At 39.1% G+C, this 7,290-nt stretch overlaps 1 pseudogene; it reads left to right on the top strand.

Annotated features, from left to right (window-relative positions):
• Positions 1–4,189: 4,189 nt before the first annotated feature.
• On the top strand, positions 4,190–6,787 carry LOC118009175 (annotated as a pseudogene).
• The last annotated feature ends 503 nt before the right edge of the window (positions 6,788–7,290 follow it).

Here is a 7,290-nt window from a genome sequence, read left to right as displayed (position 1 = left end):
CTTTAGTAGGATGCTCTTTAGCCTCCATGTATTTGAATTCTTTCCAACTTTCCTCTTGTGATTGAGTTCTAGTTTCAAAGCCCTGTGGTCTGAAAATAGGCAGGGAATGATCCTGATCTTTTGGTACCAGTTGAGACCTGATTTGTGACCCAGGATGTGATCTATTCTGGAGAATGTTCCATGGGCACTAGAGAAGAATGTGTATTCTGTTGATTTGGGATGGAATGTTCTGAATATATCTGTGAAGTCCATCTGGTCCAGTGTGTCATTCAAAGACCTTATTTCCTTGTTGATCTTTTGCTTAGATGATCTGTCCATTTTAATGGGGGGGGTGTTAAAGTTCTCTACTATTATTGTATTATTGTTGATGCATTTCTTTGATTTTGTTATTAATTAGCTTATATAATTGGCTGCTCCCATGTTAGGGGCATAAATATTTATAATTGTTAGATCCTCTTATTGGATAGACCCTTTAAGTATAATATAGTGTCCTTCCTCATCTCTTATTACAGTCTTTGGTTTAAAATCTAATTTGTCTGAAATAAGGATTGCCACCCCAGCTTTCTTTTCGTGTCCATTAACATGATAAATTGTTTTCCACCCCTCACTTTCGATCTGAAGATGTCTTTGGGTCTAAAATGAGTCTCTTGCAGACAGCATATGGGTGGGTGTTTCTTTTTTATCCAATCTAATACCCTGTGTCTTTTGATTGGGGCATTTATCCCACTTACATTCAGGGTAACTATTGAAAGATATGAATTTAGTGCCATTGTATTGCCTGTAAGGTGACTGTTGCTTTATATTGTCTCTGTTGCTTTCTGGCCTGTGTTACTTTTGGGCTCTGTCTTTGCTTAGAGGACCCCTTTCAACATTTCTTGTAGGGCTGGTTTGGTGATCACAAATTCTTTTAGTTTCTGTTTATCCTGGAAGCTTTTTATCACTCCTTCTATTTTCAATGACAGCCTAACTGGATAAAGTATTCTTGGCTGCATATTTTTCTCATTTAGTACCCTGAATATATCATGCCAGTCCTTTCTGGCCTGCCAGGTCTCTGTGGTTAGGTCTGTTGCCAGTCTAATGTTTCTACCATTTTAGGTTACAGACCTCTTTTCCCGAGCTGCTTTCAGGATTTTCTCTTTGTCTCTGAGATTTTTAAGTTTTACTATTAGATGTCGGGGTGTTGACCTATTTTTATTGATTTTGAAGGGGTTTCTCTGTGTCTCCTGGATTTTGATGTCTGTTTCCTTCCCCAAATTAGGGAAGTTCTCTGCTATAATTTGCTCCAATATACCTTCTGCCCCTCTCTCTCTTCCTTCTTCTTCTGGGATCCCAATTATTCTAATATTGTCTCACTTTATTTCACTTATCTCTCAAATTCTCCCCTCATGTTCCAGTAGTTGTTCATCTGTCTTTTTCTCAGCTTTGTTATTCTCCATCATTTGGTCTTCTATATCAGTTCTCCTCATTTATCTTCTGCCTCATTTATCCTAGCAGTTAGAACCTCCATTTTTGGTTGCATCTTATTAATAGCCTTTTTTATTTTGACTTGGTTAGATTTTAGTTCTTTAATTTCTCCAGAAAGGGATTCTCTAGCATCTTACATGTTTTATTCAAGCCGAGCTAGTATCTTTATAATAGTTATTCTGAACTCTAGTTCCAACATCTTACTAATGTCCATATTGCTTAGGTCCCTGGCAGTCAGTACTGCCTCTTGTTCTCTTTTTTGAGGTGAGTTTTTCCGTCTTGTCATTCTTGCAGAAAGTGGTCGCTTTTCTGTTTGTAACATTGCAGTTATTCTTTTCTTTGATTTACGGTTGAGTTTGCAGGTGTTCAGAATGGTTTGATAGCTATCTAGCTGAATTTCTGGGACCAGATGAAGTTAAGGTCTCCTACTCCTCTTCCGTCTTGGACTCTCTCCCAGAATATTACTATTTAATCAACATTATACTTCAATTATATTTTTGTCAATACTATATCGTGAAGCATCACCCAGTAGGTTTCTGTAGGTAGATGAATTTTGAATTACAACTTACTATAGCAAGTACCATTAACCTGAACTCATAGAACTCTCAGGAACTCCTCATTCCAACTCACTGAATAGTAGAAAAGAATTTACCACTTATAAGTCCTTATCAGTAACGTCTGGGACCTGTTACAGATTCTTTTCAGAGCAAGACTGAGGGAGTAAAATGGAGCTTAGAAGGAGTTGAATTGGAATACCTCTGAGATTCTCATTTGGTGTAGTGGACTAGGCTGGCATTTTCTCTAATCATGGGCTGCAGTTCACTACTTGATAAATAAACCATGTTGTATGACACACAGATGAGCCCTCAGTTACTGGAAAAGTGTCTAGACAGTTAGTTGGAAATTTACATTATCTGCCTCATATTTGTCTTTGGCATCAGTAGCACAATGCTTTAAAAATCTGGATATATCATGGGAATGTGTCCAGAATGTTAACTTCTTCCTTAACAATGAATCTCATAGAAAAAAAAAAAAAATTGAGACCCTTGATATTAAGTAAGAAACAACTTTGTAAGCATTTGTCCTAAAATTCAAAATATGATGGGTATATTATTTCTGTCCATTTTACACTGAAGTTATTACAGACTGATTTATTGCTTTCTTAGATTACATACACAAAGACACGTTACCTTTGAAGTAGTACATTTATAGATTATGCATGTGAGTATTACAAATTATGGCAATAATGTTGAAGAGTCAATGTGTGTGTGTGTGTGTGTGTGTGTGTACACACCAAAGAGCAAGAGTTTATATATGAAAGTTGCTGCCATATGTAGGGCAGATGTACTGTTGTTTCAGTCTGCCACTAAACTTAAAAAGTTTCATAGAATAATACACTTCCTAGGAGTTGAATAGATTAAAAGCAATAGAAATTGATCGCTCCATCCAATAATTAGTTTCAAATATTGACAAGTGTACCTGATGTATGATATTTCCATTGAGAGAGGTATAGTGTTCTTCTCTAAATGATAACCAAAACCAACTTCTAAAGAAACTACAAAGTTTCTCTCTCTCTCTCTCTCCCTCTCTGCTTTCCTTTTAAAAAAGTTAATGTGGTCCATTATTTAGAGGAAATAGTTCTCAGGGCTTAGTGTTACAAAGGGCAGTTAAAGGACATCTGCACTCTATGTGTATTGGTTTTTAGACAAGGATTTTTTTTAACTCATATATCATTTACAATTTTATAATATCCTCTGTAGAATTTATAATATTTTTTATTTATTTATTTTTTTTAAAGATTTATTTATTTATTTATTTGAGAGAGAGAGAATGAGAGACAGAGAGCACGAGAGGGAAGAGGGTCAGAGGGAGAAGCAGACTCCCTGCTGAGCAGGGAGCCCGATGCGGGACTCGATCCCAGGACTCCAGGATCATGACCTGAGCCGAAGGCAGTCGCTGAACCAACTGAGCCACCCAGGCGCCCTGGACATATTTTTTAAATGTGTGTGTGTAACTAAGACAAAAATCTTAAAAGAAGCACAATTGAAAATTTACTCTTCAGTCTTTGACCCAGGATTGTACAGTTAGCAGTCGTACTCTGCAAAACCCTCACCAGGGTGGAGCAATCAAGGGATAGGGGTTTCAAAAACAAACTGAAGTATGTTAGTGAGAACATACTCATTCTAAAAACATTTGAATGTTTATTACTACTTCAAATCCTTTTTATCATTCTTGGTGTTGATAAATACTAAAAGAGTTTAGTTTCAGATAGGTAAAATTTTTATATATTTATTGCTGTTTAGGTAACTCTATCACCATGAGATGTCCACATAAAGAACTATTTTTTTTTCCACAGAAGTATATTGATTCCTAGACTTTATAGGTAGATGTTATTACCAAGGAGTTCACTTTCCAGTGAGGAGGATTTAAATATATATACACACAGTACCATGAGATGGGGTTAAAATAGAGGTATATACTAAATGCAAAAGTATTATAGGACACAGATCTATAGGTGGTTCAAGATGATGACGTAGGAAGATCCTGAATTCACTTCCTCCCTCAGACACACCAAATCTACAGCTACATGTGGAACAATTTCCTTTGAAAAAGACCTGGAAACTAACTGAACAGCTCCTCCACAAAAAAGGAGGACTGATAGGAGAGGCAGAGATGTGGTCTGCACTCCCAGTGCAACAACCATTAATTGGGAGGGATCTCACAAACATAAGCCTTCTCTCTGAGGAGCAGGGGGTTCATGGTCCACATCAGATAGCCAACCCTTGGGACCTGAACTAGGAAGACAAGCCCCTAAGATGTCTGGCTTTGAAAAATAGTGGGGCTTCTGTCCAGGAAACTCAAAGGGCTATAGGGAACTGAGATTTCACACTGAAAGGGCTCACACTTAAACTCACTTTGAAACCCAGTGTAAAAGCAGCAGTTTAGAAAGTGCCCAGACCATATGTGAAGGAGATTCATTTGCTAATCTTAGTGTCCGCAGGAGGGATAGGGATCTGTTGGGACTTTCTTTGGGTATGGAGACACTGGCAGGTACCCTTTATGTGCTCTCTACCAGGCATGCACAATTTTTCACTCTCTTTATCTTACTAACAGTGGTGATGCCCTACCCCTGTGCTCTCCTGGGGCTTTGCTAAAGCTGGCAGGCATGTGCACAGTTCATGAGTCCCTTGAGTGGCTGGCTCTGGTAATCAGGGATAAAACAGTTGGAGACATAGGTCTTGGCAGGCTGCCACCCTTGGGCATGACACAGACAACAGAGTGAAACAAACCCTTAGTCTTCCAGTGAAAATGTCCTATTTACTTGTCCAGGAGCTTCAGCCTGAGGGACAGCCTTCAGGTTAACATCCAGAGGCTTCCAAGGTGATCTCAGGAATGTAGCCTGGGGGTTACCATTGTTGCACTCTCCCTAGGCCTTCCTATAGTTCACTGGTATCTCCAAGAAGGGAGCTTATGCACTTGTCTGGAGCCCTTATTTTGCAACAGTCATCAGGAGATACCTCCAGATTACCTGGTGTGGAGGCCAGCAAGATTTATGATTGTAGTCCCACAGGACTATATATATATATATACACACACACACATATACATATATATATATATATGTGTGTGTATACGTATTATATATATATACACACACACTTTAAAACCTGAAGCTTGAGGGTCTGGCTTTCAGTGAGCAAGAAACTAGGTGCTGACAGAGATCCCTCCCTTTGGAACACTGACAGGTCTTGTTACACCCTCAGCAACTGGGACCTTTCAAGAATAGATCAGACAGCTTATACAACCACAAAGATTCAAGAGACAAACAAGAACTAGGGCAAGTTTGAATGATAAGATTCATCTTCTGCATAAGCCCACTCCTTCAAGACTGGGAGAAATAGCTCTTTCACCTAGTATATGGAAACAAACTCAGAGATTCAAGTAAGAATGAGGAAACAGAAGAATATATTTCAAACTAAAGAACAACATAGCCCTTTACCCTCAACTCACCAGCATGAGGGCAGATCCAATTCCACCCCAATGCCCCCCTGGCCCCAAAGCACCCAGTTCTAGGGACTCTTCTCCAATGCCTGAGATTTACGGGCCTGAAGAAAATTATGCATCCCTGCAAATGTCATCTTCTGAGACACCCCACATGGAGACTGTCTCTCCTCTACCTTCCTCCATGGATCTGCTTGTTCAGGACAGCCCCAGTTCCTCCACCAGTCCCAGGGTAAAATTACCACCCACTTCTGGAGAGGAGAGAACAGTGAGGAAAGAAGATATGGCCCAGGGCAAGAAACAGGACATCAGGACCGTGTTCTCTCAGACCCAATTCTATGTCCTCAGTGATCGATTTCAGAGACAGAAATACCTCAGTCTCCAGCAGACGCAAGAACTTTCCAACATTCTGAACCTTAGCTATAAGTAAGTGAAGACCTGGTTCCAGAACCAGAGAATGAAATGTAAGAGGTGGCAGAAAAACCATTGGCCGAAGGAGAGCAAGAGTGTGACTCAGAACAGCACAGCAACTGCAGAATACCCAGGCTTCTATTCCTACCACCAGGGATACCTGATAAACACTTCCAGAAACCTTCCAATATGGAGCAACCAGACCTGGAATAACTCGAATTGGAGCAACCAGACCTGGAACAGCCAGTCTTGGAGCAACCACTCCTGGAACGGCCAGTCTTAGAGCAACCATTCCTGGACCAGTCACACCTGGTGCCCCCAAGCCTGGAACAGCCAGTTCCACACCCTTGGAGATGAATCCTTGCAGCCCCAGATCCAGTTCCAGCAAAATTCCATCAGCGATTTGGAGTCCATTTTAGAAACTTCTGGGGAAAGCCATAGTGTAATATAGCAATCTGCTAAGTATTTTAGTACCCAACAAATAATGTATTTATTCCCAAAGTACTCTGTGAATATACAGCCTGAAGATGTGTGACAATGAGTATATTATTTGATCTCAATTTGGGCAGTGGCTGTATTACTTCTCATAGGCTTTGTCTTTTAGGGTCCTATATATCTCTGCCTTGATATTCTGTTTCCCATTATTGCTGTATCCATTGAGGGGGTACGATTGGAGTCAAAGCGGTTTCAGTAGCATTGGCTGCTATGGACAACATGATAAAAGGTGTTTCTGGCTATAGATAACTAGATACAATACTAATGTGGATATCTTTATGCTCTAGAATCTAACCTCAAGAATAGGAAGTAAAGATACAAAGACATGTGATGAAGGATAATTTGTATTTTCTGAGTTTGTGAGTCTTTTCTCGTTAATAACCTCAATTGTAAATGATAAATGGTTAAGCTATAATGTGCTTCATTGATTTCCTCTGCCCCTTGTGATGTTTTACTGGAACTGTTAATTTGTTCATTATTCTAGTATTTGTAGAAAGATGTCTTGTATTTTAATGTATCATGATAATAGTACCAGTTGGCTGGTTGGTTTATAGGTTTAAGTACAAATAAATAAAATACCCACTTTAAAAAAAAAATAACATAAAAACCCAGGAATAAACTTTCATGAAATGGAGATAAATAATCTACCTGAAAAAGAGTTCAAAGTAGTGGTCATAAAGATGCTCAGCTAACTCAAGAGAAGAATGGATGGACACCCTGATAACTTTAACAAAGAGATGGAATACATATATGAGAAAATACCAAACAGAAGTCACACATCTGAAGAATATAATAAGTAAATAAAAAATGCACTGGAAGTATTCAATAATAGCCTAGATGAAGCAGAAGAAAGGATCAATGAACTCAGAACAGTGGGACTCATCCAAACACAACAAAAAGAAAACATCCAAACAACTG

This window comes from Mirounga leonina, unplaced genomic scaffold (genome assembly GCF_011800145.1).
Source record: "Mirounga leonina isolate KUSES-001 unplaced genomic scaffold, KU_Mleo_1.0 Mir_127, whole genome shotgun sequence".
Classification (NCBI taxonomy): Eukaryota; Metazoa; Chordata; class Mammalia; order Carnivora; family Phocidae; genus Mirounga; species Mirounga leonina.
The sequence above is the reverse complement of the archived record's forward strand: the minus strand, read 5'-3'. Positions and strand labels throughout refer to the sequence as shown.